The sequence below is a fragment of the Aquarana catesbeiana genome, linkage group LG07 (genome assembly GCF_042186555.1).
Source record: "Aquarana catesbeiana isolate 2022-GZ linkage group LG07, ASM4218655v1, whole genome shotgun sequence".
NCBI classification, from domain to species: Eukaryota; Metazoa; Chordata; class Amphibia; order Anura; family Ranidae; genus Aquarana; species Aquarana catesbeiana.
Genome location: NC_133330.1, coordinates 112,189,495 through 112,202,423, shown reverse-complemented (window position 1 = coordinate 112,202,423; position 12,929 = coordinate 112,189,495). Strand labels below are relative to the sequence as shown.

General features: G+C 44.6%; 1 protein-coding gene across 4 annotated transcripts in view; it reads right to left on the bottom strand.

Moving 5' to 3' along the window:
* RANGAP1 (Ran GTPase activating protein 1) overlaps window positions 1-12,929 on the bottom strand; it is a 388,853-nt gene that overhangs the window by 255,169 nt on the left and 120,755 nt on the right. The gene's annotated exons all lie outside the window — the stretch shown is intronic.

The window sequence follows — 12,929 nt, the reverse complement described above, 5'->3', positions numbered from 1 at the left end:
ACCCTAAGATTAGGGAGGAAGTCGCTTCACTCACTGGATGTGGTGAGGGCGATCAAAGTTTACTTGAAAATGTCAGCTCCCTTTCGGAAGACTGACTGTTTTTTTGTCTTGCCAGAGGGTCCTAAGAAGGGACAGCTGGCAACAAGTTCAACTATATCCAGGTGGATTCGTCAGACTATTATCCAGGCGTATGGATTAAAGCGCAGGGTTCCACCTTGGGGTTTAAAAGCACACTCCACTAGAGGGATTAGTGCATCATAGGCAGTACGCCAACAGGTGTCTATGGCTCAGGTTTGCAAAGCGGCCGCTTGGTCTTCAGTTCATACGTTCACCAGGTTTTACCAGGTGGATGTGAGATCTCAAGGGGAGACTGTTTTTGGCCACAGCGTGTTGCAGACAGCTTTATAGTCTCAAGCGCGTTGGGCTTAGGGATAATGAGTTCCCCGCCTCAGGTGCATTGCTTTAGGACATCCCACATAGTCATTATTATGGTGCTCTGTGTCCCGTGATGTACGATAAAGAAAAATGGATTTTTTAAAACAGCTTACCTGTAAAATCCTTTTCTTGGAGTACATCACGGGACAAAGAGGTCCCTCCCCTCTTTCTGGGATCGTCATTGTTTGCTACAAAACTGAGGTACTTCCGGTATAGGAGGGGTTATATGGGAGGAACCGTCTTACTATTGGTTGCCAGGGTCCAATCACCTAAAGGTAAGCGTATAACCCACATAGTCATTAATATGGTGCTCTGTGTCCCGTGATGTACTCCAAGAAAAGGATTTTACAGGTAAGCTGTTTTAAAAATCAGTTTTTTCAAGCACTCCTGTCCCCGCGACCTCATGCGCCAAAGAAACCACGTACGCAAGTCATGCCTGTAAACATCAACAGTGTTGAAATAACACATGTGAGGCACCGTCGCGATCGTTAGGGTGAGAGCAATAATAAAAAAATGTAAACGTCGCCTATGGAGATTTTTAAGTACCGTAGTTTGTCACCATTCCACAAGTGCATGCAATTTCAAAGTGTAACATGTTACGTATCTATTTACTCGGTGTAACATCATCTTTCACAATATGCAAAAAAATTGAGCTAACTTCACTGTTTTCCTATATTTTTATTTTAAAAAGTGTATTTAAAAAACAAAAAAAAATTGCATTTGAAAGACCGCTGCGCAAATACGGTGTGACATAAAGTATTGCAATGACCGCCATATTATTTTCTAGGGTCTTTGCTAAAAAAAATAGATATAATGTTTGGGGGTTCCGAGTCATTTTCTAGCAAAAAATACTTAATTCAACTTGTAAGCAACAAGTGTAAATAATATGCTTGGTCCAGAAGTGCTTTAAATTATGATTTAAATCAAGTCGATTTAAATCAAGCCGATTTACTAGTGATTTAAATCAAATCCACCCTGCATATGTGTCACACCTAAATGATTCAAATCATACAAATTTGAATATTATTTTAATATTATACAAAGATAAAGTAAATAGAGTAAATACAAAATGCATTTTTGAAATGATGATTTCATTTATTAAAGTTTTTGTATCACTAAAACAAAACAAAAAAACAAAACAAAAAAAAAAATTAGGAGATCCTGTTCCCTTATAGCAGGTTAAACAGCACAGTGCTTGTGCTAACGCGCCCCTCTGGAAACTGTAAAAAACCTGGCTGATCCTGCCAGTTTCTGCTCTCCCCCCTGTAAGCTGACCATGGTTTATCAAGGCTGCTGAGCCCTGACATCGTGGTCAGTTTACGTGCCTCCGTTATCTGCAGCTCTCCTCTGTCCCCCCCCCCTCCCCTGCCTGGCAGCTCGTGTGTCTTTTGTGTGAGGTATCTCTGCAGGCCAGTCAAGTTTCCTCGCCCCAAACCTGCTCACCCATGTCTTTATGGACCTTGCTTTGTGCACTGGTCCAAATCATTTGGTGGAGGAGGGATTATGGTGTGGGGTTGTTTTTCAGGGGTTGGGCTTGGCCCTTAGTTCCAGTGAAGGGAACTCTTAAGACGTCAGCATACTAAGACATTGTGGACAATTTCATGCTCCCAACTTTGTGGGAACAGTTAGAGGATGGCCCCTCCCTGTTCCAACACGACTGCACACCAGTGCACAAACAAGGTCCATAAAGACATTGATGAGCGAGTTTGGGGTGGATGAACTTCAGTGACCTGCACAGATTCCTGACCTCAACCCAATAGAATACTTTTGGGATGAATTTGAGCGGAGATTGCGAGCCAGGCCTTCTCTTCCACATCAGTGCCTGAACTCACAATGCGCTTCTGGAAGAATGAGCGAACATTCCCATGAAGACACTCCTAAACCTTGTGGAAAACCTTACCAGAAGAGTTGAAGCTGTTATAGCTGCAAAGGGTGGGCCAACTCAATATTGAACCCTACAGACTAAGACTGGGATGCCATCAAAGATGATGTGCGTGTAAAGGCAGGGACCACAATACTTTTGGTAATATAGCCTACATCTCTCTCTCTATATATACACACACACACACACACACACACACACACAGTATCTCACAAAAAAGGGAGTACACCCCTCACATTTTTGTAAATATTTTATTATATCTTTTCATGTGACAACACTATGCTACAATGTAAAGTAGTGAGTGTCCATCTTGTATAACAGTGTCAATTTGCTGTCCCCTCAAAATAACTCAACACACAGCCTTTAATGTCTAAACCACTGGCAACAAAAGTGAGTACACCCCTAAGTGAAAAGCTTTCTAGCAGAAGCCTGAAGGTTTTATGCCAATATGGACTGGTATTTGGAACTGTTCATAATTCCCTCTACCTTGACTAATGCTCCTGTTCCAGCTCAAGAAAAACAGCCTCAAAGCAGTATGCTGCCACCACGATGCTTCACTGTGGGTAAGGTGTTCTTTTGGTGATGTGCAGTGCTTTTTGTGCACCAAACATATATCTCTTGGAATTATGGCCAAAAAATTAAAGCTTGGTTTCATCAGACCATAACACATTTTCCCACATGCTTTTGGGAGAATTCAGATGAATTTTTGCAAAATTTAGCTGGGCTTGAATGTTTTTCTTCGTTAAAAAAAAGGCTTCCGTCTTGCCACTCTACCCCATAGTCCAGACAAATGAAGAATATGGGAGATTATTGTCACATGTACCACACAGCCAGTACTTGCCAGATATTCCTGCAGCTCCTTTAAAGTTGCTGTAGGCCTCTTGGCAGCCTCCCTGACCAGTTTTCTTCTTGTCTTTTCATCAATTTTGGAGGGACGTCCAGTTCTTGGTAATATCACTGTTGTGCCATATTTTCTCCACTTGAGGACTGTCTTCACTGTGTGCCTTTTACTTCTTTTCCACATTGAGCTGGGCCCCCCATCTTTGGAAGACCACGTACCGCCTGTAGTCTAAAGGTTAATGTCTACTTCCTAACACCTTTCTTTCCATCTGATTGTATGAGACTCGGGTTCCCCAGCCCCTGAAATTTTGGGCTGGAACCCCATGTGATTAACCTCCGAGCGGGCCCTATTAACTTTTGCATTATGAGGTCTGCTACCTACTTTGCCAACTCCCTTTCTGAGCAGATTCCTGGACAGCCACCGTAAACTTCCTCAAGTGGACCTATCCTCCAATCCTAATTCGGCACTTCCCGTATAGTCTACCCCATCTCTCAACTCTCCGGGAGGGACCCCATGTTCCCCTTAGTTAATCTTCCATCTGTTCTTTGTTGAATCACCCTCTCATTTTATCCGGAGATCTGACGACAGCGATTACTTCACCCATTTTGGCTCTCCATACATGAATTTTGCTTCAAGTCCCTACTTCCCATCCCTACCCCCTTTTTTGTCTTATTTTGTTTGTTTTACATTATTGGTATGTCTTCGGCCGCTGTGCTTGGAACACACTTTTGTTCTTTCAGGCCAAAATTTAATACTCTTATTATAGCTCCATTATTTATTGTTGCCTGTAACATTCGGGCTCACAGGTTATGCTCTGCCCTCTAACATTCCCCCGTCTCTCCTTTTTCCTTGCTCTCCCCCATTTCCTCTGTTTGTTGCTACCATACTCAGGATGCCCATATCAAGGGCCCTGCTCACTCAATTCCTTATTATTGCTCAGATATTCCTATCTAGGTGGTTACCTGTGAGCCCCACTTTATATTTTATGATGCCTGGTCAGGGCTGGTTGCTTCAGGCTCTCATCCCCCAGGCCTTGGGCTGGTGGGATCGGTCCCCGAGGCATGCCCTGCCATTTGGCATCCTTAACCTTTGAGTTCTAGTTACTGTTCATACTAGTTTATTTCCTGTTAAGTGTTGGGGCCTCAAGGGTTTGCCCCTTTGCCCCCCATTTTGTTAATATACTTCCATTTTGTGTATTACGGATTTTTATGAGGTTGTTTCACAGGTGCACAGTATGCCAACATCAGTTTTACCTCTGCTTCCCATTGGACCTCCACTACCTGTCCCACTTCCGTTTCTCTGCCTAACCACCTACCCTTTTCTTTTTCTTTTCCCCCTTTCCCACCCTACAACCCCCTCTTAGGTTAGTCTGTTTTTAACCACTTACCGACTGCCGCACGACGATGCACGTCCAAACTTTGGCGGCGGATATCATTGTTATGGCAGCAGCTAGCTGCCATAACCCCGGTAGCCCCGTTTTCGTGCGGCGGACGGCTTTCAGATAAAAGTGGTCCCTGCGGCGGATTCGCCACAAGATCACTTTTATCTGTGGCGGGAGAGGGCACCCCCCCTCCCGCCGCGATCTGGTGCCCTCCGCCGCTTACCGGAGCCGTCGGTAGCGGCGGAGGCGATCGCGTCCTCCTCTGTGGTGTGTCTGGAGAAGAGCGAGGCTAAGGTGGCGCCCATTCGTCTCCATGACACTGCTGGGCGGAAGCGACCTCAAAACGTCACTTCCGTCCACGCCTCTTAAAGGCACATTTTTTCAAATGTCATTTATTTAAATGACTTTTTTTTTTTTTTTTTATTGCATTTTAGTGTAAATATGAGATCTGAGGTATTTTTGACCCCAGAACTCATATTTAAGAGGTCCTGCCATGCTTTTTTCTATTACAAGGGATGTTTACATAAATAAAAGTGACACCATTTTTTTTTTAAAACCGTGTAAAAATAAATAAAATATTGTAAAATAAATAATAATAAAAAAAAAATTTTAAAAACCCCCCGTCCCGACGAGTTAACGCGCAGAAGCGAACGCACAACCGAGTAGTGCCCGCATATGAAAACGGTGGTCAAACCACACATGTGAGGTATCGCAGCGACCGGTAGAGCGAGGGCAATAATTCTAGCCCTAGACCTCCTCTGTACCGCAAAATATGCAACCTGCAGAATTTTTTAAACGTCGCCTATGGAGATTTTTGAGGGTAAAAGTTTGAAGCCATTCCACGAGCAGGCGCAATTTTCAAGCGTGACATGTTGGGTATCAATTTACTTGGCGTAACATTATATTTCACAATATAAAAAAAATTGGGCTAACTTTACTGTTGTCTTATTTTTTTATTCAAAAAAGTGAATTTTTTCCAAAAAAAGTGCGCTTTTAAAACCGCTGCGCAAATACGGTGCAAAAAAAAGTATTGCAACGACCGCCATTTTATTCTCTAAGGTGTTAGAAGAAAAACCATATATAATGTTTGGGGGTTCTAAGTAATTTTCTAGCAAAAAAACCTGTTTTAAACACCTAAAATCCAAAACGGTTAAAACAACAGTTACCCTCATGTGTCTGGCGGTAGAGCTCGTCCACATGTTACATCCCATGTTTAGGATGTGGTTCACTCTGCGAGCGACTGGTATACACAAATTTTTCCACCTTTCTTTCCTTATCTTTCTAATCTCTTCTGCCTTTCCTTTCCCCTCCCACCGCCCTAGGTCCGTCAGGTTGGGCCCCATTTCCATCGGGCAGCCCGCTTTTACCCCACAGACCTTGGGCCCTGGTTCCTACCACCCTTGCTTGATTTTTCTCCTCTATCATGGCTAATGCTCCCTTGAAGATCTACTTGCAGAATATACATGGGTTCAACTTCCCTGTCAGGCAGTCGAAGGTATTGTACCATTCTAAGACAAGCTGTGTTGATATACTGTAGCCTGTCAGCAGGAGACCAGGTTCTCCTCGGTCCCTCACTATCCCACCTTCTATCTGGCTTCGGCCCCTGAGAATCATAGGGTCCTGATCGCCTTCCGCCACAACTTGGTTTTTACATGCGCTAAAGAGATTTCCCTCCGACCCCAGTTATCTTATCCTCGTGGGCACCCTTAACAGCCAAGAGGTCACCTTGGCGAGCTACCACACCCACCACCATTTCCAGGATACATTTTTCTCCCACCTCCCTTAAGTAAATAATCAACATTTCTTTTGGGGGAATCTAATATCCTAGATTCCGCAGTTGACCGTCAATGAGTCCAGTTGAGAGGTGTGGTCCCGTTTCATGACTCTTTCTTGAAAGCTTGCATGGGTACGCTTCTTCAGTCTCATGGGTTGCTCGATGCCTTGAAGGAACTCCACCCTACAGATAGAGACTTCATGTTTTACTCTCACTCCGACAGCTTCTGTAGGATCAACCACATTTTTGTCCTGCTTTGCCCTATCTCGCTCATAGACAAATTATCCCGGCTTCCCCGTGGTCAGATCACGACTCTATGGTGCTCTTGGTCATACTCGTAGGCCAAATCATCCCTCTTACTGCTGGCGACTCAGAGTCCTTTCTCTCCTCACAAGACACTTGTCTTGAGATCCAATCCCAAATAAAGACCTCTTTTTCAGAGAATGTGGGGTCCGTGACCTCCGCAATCTCTCTAAGGGAGGCGCACAAGTTCACTCTCCAAGGCCAACAAATACAATTGGCCTCAGTCCTTAACCACTTGCCGACCGCCTCACGACGATGTACGTCGGCAGAATGGCACGGCAAGCAGAATCACGTACCTGTACGTGATCTGCCTCCCGCGGGCGGGGGGGTCCAATCGGACCCCCCCCGGTGCCCAAGGCGGTCGGCGCTTGTCCCCCGGCGATCAGAGGTGAGGGGGAGGCCATCCATTCATGCCCCCCCCTCCCGATCGCTCCCAGCCAATGGGATCATTCCCCTGCCTCTGTATAGTACACAGAGGCAGAGGAGGTGATGTTATCTCTCCTTGGCTCGGTATTTTCCGTTCCGGCACCGAGGAGAGCAACACAACACATCACAGTAGAACATGCCAGGCACACAATACACCCCCCTTTACCCCCAATCACCCCTCTCCCCCCCCCCCCCCCGTCACACTGACACCAAGCAGTTTTTTTTTTGTTTTTTTCTGATTACTGCATTAGTGTCAGTTTGTGACAGTTAGTGTGGTAGGGCAGTTAGTGTTAGCCCCCTTTAGGTCTAGGATACCCTCCTAACCCCCCCATATAAAGTTTTAACCCCTTGATCACCCCCTGTCGCCAGTGTTGCTAAGCGATTATTTTTCTGATCGCTGTATTAGTGTCACTGGTGACGCTAATTAGGGAGGTAAATATATAGGTTCGCCGTCAGCGTTTTATAGCGTCAGGGACCCCCATATACTACCTAATAAATGTTTTAACCCCTTGATTGCCCCCTAGTTAACCCTTTCACCACTGATCACCGTATAACCGTTACGGGTGACGCTGGTTAGTTCGTTTATTTTTTATATAGTGTCAGGGCACCCGCCATTTATTACCTAATAAAGGTTTAGCCCCCTGATCGCCCGGCGGTGATATGCGTTGCCCCAGGCAGCGTCAGATTAGCGCAAGTACCGCTAACACCCACGCACGCAGCATATGCCTCCCTTAGTGGTATAGTATCTGAACGGATCAATATCTGATCCGATCAGATCTATACTAGCGTCCCCAGCAGTTTAGGGTTCCCAAAAACGTAGTGTTAGCGGGATCAGCCCAGATACCTGCTAGCACCTGCGTTTTGCCCCTCTGCCCGGCCCAGCCCACCCAAGTGCAGTATCGATCGATCACTGTCACTTACAAAACACTAAACACATAACTGCAGCGTTCGCAGAGTCAGGCCTGATCCCTGCGATCGCTAACAGTTTTTTCTGGTAGCGTTTTGGTGAACTGGCAAGCACCAGCGGCCTAGTACACCCCGGTCGTAGTCAAACCAGCACTGCAGTAACACTTGGTGACGTGGCGAGTCCCATAAGTGCAGTTCAAGCTGGTGAGGTGGCAAGCACAAGTAGTGTCCTGCTGCCACCAAGAAGAAGACAAACACAGGCCCGTCGTGCCCATAGTGCCCTTCCTGCTGCATTCGCCAATCCTAATTGGGAACCCACCACTTCTGCAGCGCCCGTACTTCCCCCATTCACATCCCCAACCAAAAGCAGTCGGCTGCATGAGAGGCATTTTCTTTATGTCCTCCCGAGTACCCCTACCCAACGAACCCCCCCAAAAAAGATGTCGTGTCTGCAGCAAGCGCGGATATAGGCGTGACACCCGCTATTATTGTCCCTCCTGTCCTGACAATCCTGGTCTTTGCACTGGTGAATGTTTTGAACGCTACCATACACTAGTTGAGTATTAGCGTAGGGTACAGCATTGCACAGACTAGGCACACTTTCACAGGGTCTCCCAAGATGCCATCGCATTTTGAGAGACCCGAAACTGGAACCGGTTACAGTTATAAAAGTTAGTTACAAAAAAAAGTGTAAAAAAAATAAATAAATAATATATAAAATTTTTAAAAATAGTTGTCGTTTTATTGTTCTCTCTCTCTTTTCTCTATTGTTCTGCTCTTTTTTACTGTATTCTATTCTGCAATGTTTTATTGTTATTATGTTTTATCATGTTTGCTTTTCAGGTATGCAATTTTTTATACTTTACTGTTTACTGTATTTTATTGTTAACCATTTTTTTGTCTTCAGGTACGCCATTCACGACTTTGAGTGGTTATACCAGAATGATGCTTGCAGGTTTAGGTATCATCTTGGTATCATTCTTTTCAGCCAGCGGTCAGCTTTCATGTAAAAGCAATCCTAGTGGCTAAGTAGCCTCTAGACTGCTTTTACAAGCAGTGGGAGGGAATAATGCCCCCCCCCCCCCCCCCACCGTCTTCCGTGTTTTTCTCTGGCTCTCCTGTCTCAACAGGGTACCTGAGAATGCAGCCGGTGATTCAGCCAGCTGACCATAGAGCTGATCAGAGACCAGAGTGGCTCCAAACATCTCTATGGCCTAAGAAACCGAAAGCTACGAGCATTTCATGACTTAGATTTCGCCGGATGGAAACAGCACCATTGGGAAATTGGGAAAGCATTTTATCACACCGATCTTGGTGTGGTCAGATGCTTTTTCAAAAAAAGAGTACCTGTCACTACCTATTGCTATCATAGGGGATATTTACATTCCCTGAGATAACAATAAAAATGATTTAAAAAAAAAAATGAAAGGAACAGTTTAAAAATAAGATACAAAAGCAAAAAAAAAGCACCCCTGTCCCCCCCCTGCTCTCGCGCTAAGGCGAACGCAAGCGTCAGTCTGGCGTCAAATGTAAACAGCAATTGCACCATGCATGTGAGGTATCACCGCGAAGGTCAGATCGAGGGCAGTAATTTTAGCAGTAAACCTCCTCTGTAAATCTAAAGTGGTAACCTGTAAAGGCTTTTAAAAATGTATTTATTTTGTTGCCACTGCACGTTTGTGCGCAATTTTAAAGCATGTCATGTTTGGTATCCATGTACTCAGCCTTAGATCATCTTTTTTATTTCATCAAACATTTGTGCAATATAGTGTGTTTTAGTGCATTAAAATTTTAAAAAGTGTGTTTTTTCCCCAAAAAATGCGTTTGAAAAATCGCTGCACAAATACTGTGTGAAAAAAAAAAAAATGAAACACCCACCATTTTAATCTGTAGGGCATCTGCTTTAAAAAAATATATAATGTTTGGGGGTTCAAAGTAATTTTCTTGCAAAAAAAAAAATGTTTTCATGTAAACAAAAAGTGTCAGAAAGGGCTTTGTCTTCAAGTGGTTAGAAGAGTGGGTGATGTGTGACATAAGCTTCTAAATGTTGTGCATAAAATGCCAGGACAGTTCAAACCCCCCCCCCCCCCCAAATGACCTCATTTTGGAAAGTAGACACCCCAAGCTATTTGCTGAGAGGTATGTCGAGTCCATGGAATATTTTATATTGTGACACAAGTTGCGGGAAAGAGACATTTTTTAAAAAATTTTTTTGCACAAAGTTGTCACTAAATGATATATTGCTCAAACATGCCATGGGAATATGTGAAATTACACCCCAAAATACATTCTGTTGCTTCTCCTGAGTATGGGGATACCACATGTGTGAGACTTTTTTGGAGCCTAGTCGCGTACGGGACCCTGAAAACCAAGCACTGCCTTCAGGCTTTCTAAGGGCGTAAATTTTTGATTTCCCTCTTCACTGCCTATCACAGTTTCGGAGGCCATGGAATGCCCAGGTGGCACAACCCCCCCCAAATGACCCTATTTTGGAAAGTAGACACCCCAAGCTATTTGCTGAGAGGTATAGTGAGTATTTTGCAGACCTCACTTTTTGTCACAAAGTTTTGAAAATTGAAAAAAAAAAATGTTTTTTCTTGTCTTTCTTCATTTTCAAAAACAAATGAGAGCTGCAAAATACTCACCATGCCTCTCAGCAAATAGCTTGGGGTGTCTACTTTCCAAAATGGGGTCATTTGGGGGGGGTTTGTGCCACCTGGGCATTCCATGGCCTCCGAAACTGTGATAGGCAGTGAAGAGTGAAATCAAAAATTTACACCCTTAGAAACCCTGAAGGCGGCGATTGGTTTTCGGGGCCCGTACGCGGCTAGGCTCCCAAAAAGTCCCACACATGTGGTATCCCCATACTCAGGAGAAGCAGCTGAATGTATTTTGGGGTGCAATTCCACATAGGCCCATGGACTCAACATGCCTCTCAGCAAATAGCTTGGGGTGTCTACTTTCCATAATAGGGTCATTTGGGGGGGGGGGGGGTTGTGCCATCTGGGCATTTTATGGCCTTCAAAACTGTGATAGGTAGTGAGGAGTGAAATCAAAAATTTACGCCCTTAGAAATCCTGAAGGCGGTGATTGGTTTTCGGGGCCCCGTACGTGGCTAAGCTCCCAAAAAGTCCCACACATGTGGTATCCCCGTACTCAGGAGAAGCAGCTGAATGTATTTTGGGGTGCAATTCCACATATGCCCATGGCCTGTGTGAGCAATATATTATTTAGTGACGACTTTTTGTAACTTTTTTTTTTGTCATTATTCAATCACTTGGGACAAAAAAAATTAATATTCAAATGGGCTCAACATGCCTCTCAGCAATTTCCTTGGGGTGTCTACTTTCCAAAATGGGGTCATTTGGGGGGGTTTTGTACTGCCCTGCCATTTTAGCACCTCAAGAAATGACATAGGCAGTCATAAACTAAAAGCTGTGTAAATTCCAGAAAATGTACCCTAGCTTGTAGACGCTATAACTTTTGCGCAAACCAATAAATATACGCTTATTGACATTTTTTTTACTAAAGACATGTGGCCGAATACATTTTGGCCTAAATGTATGACTAAAATTGAGTTTATTGGATTTTTTTCATAACAAAAAGTAGAAAATATCATTTTTTTTCAAAATGTTCGGTCTTTTTCCGTTTATAGCGCAAAAAATAAAAAAACCACAGAGGTGATCAAATATCATCAAAAGAAAGCTCTATTTGTGGGAAGAAAAGGACGCAAATTTCGTTTGGGTACAGCATTGCATGACCGCGCAATTGTCAGTTAAAGCGACGCAGTGCCAAATGGTCAGGAAGGGGGTAAATCCTTCCGGGGCTGAAGTGGTTAAGCGAGCAAGAGAGTGGAGGATACAGTATCTTTTCACTCAACTGGCCGCAGCAGAGGACGCATGGAAATCCAGGCCCTCTGCCTCCACCAGGAGGGCCCGGGACTCTTTAACCACCGAGCTAGACCTTCTTGCCACCGAAAGAGCAAAGAAAGCATTGAGATGGACCAAGCACAAATCTTCAGGCCAATCATCTTCTTGAATGAAGACATGAAACTCCTGGGGAAGATTCTAGGTAATCATATGAATAAATATTTACAGGGACCAGGTCATGTTCGTCCCCGGCCGTCAACCAGGGGACAACGTCCGTAAGGTGACCCATTTAAAACATTTGCTCCAACACCAAAAGATCCTAGGCCTCCTTCTTTCGCTTGATATCTATAAAGCGTTTGACTCGCTATCCTGGAATTACCTGCGTTACATTTTGGAAAAGTGGGGTTTTGGGGAATCAATCCTCCAGTGGATCTCAGATCTTTAATCCTCCCCTTCTGCTAGTGTTACCTATGCTGGTCAGCTATCTGCACCTTTCTCGAGCTATCAAGGGACCAGGCAGGGATGTTCCCTATCACCAACTTAATTCATCCTGGCTCTTGAACCCCTGGCCAGTGCTCTTAGTGACGTTTTCAACATTTCCGGTACTCATTATGCAGGTATACACCACAAAGTTAGCCTCTTCCTTGGCAACGCCCTCCTGACCCTGACCAACCCTCTGACGACTCTGCCTAACCTTTAGAGCAGGGATATGTAATTAGCAGACCTCCAGCTGTTGCAGAACTACAAGTCCCATGAGGCATAGCAAGATTCTGACAGTCACAAGCATACCACCCAGAGGCATGATGGGACTTGTAGTTTTGCAACAGCTGGAGGTCCGCTAATTGCATATCCCTGCTTTAGAGCCTTCTTTCAACCCTCTCAGGTCTCCAGATCAATCCTCACAAGACCACCACTCTGAATTTTACCTTGCTATCCTCCACCGTGTCCCAGCTATGAACCTTCTTCCCGTATCGTCGGAACTCCTCCTCTCTGGACTATCTAGGTATCAAACTGACTCCTTCCTACTCATCTCTCTTTGCCACCAAATACTATCCCTTCTTAGGATCGCTTACATCCTTAATGCAATCGTGGTGGTTTGCCTCCTTATCTTG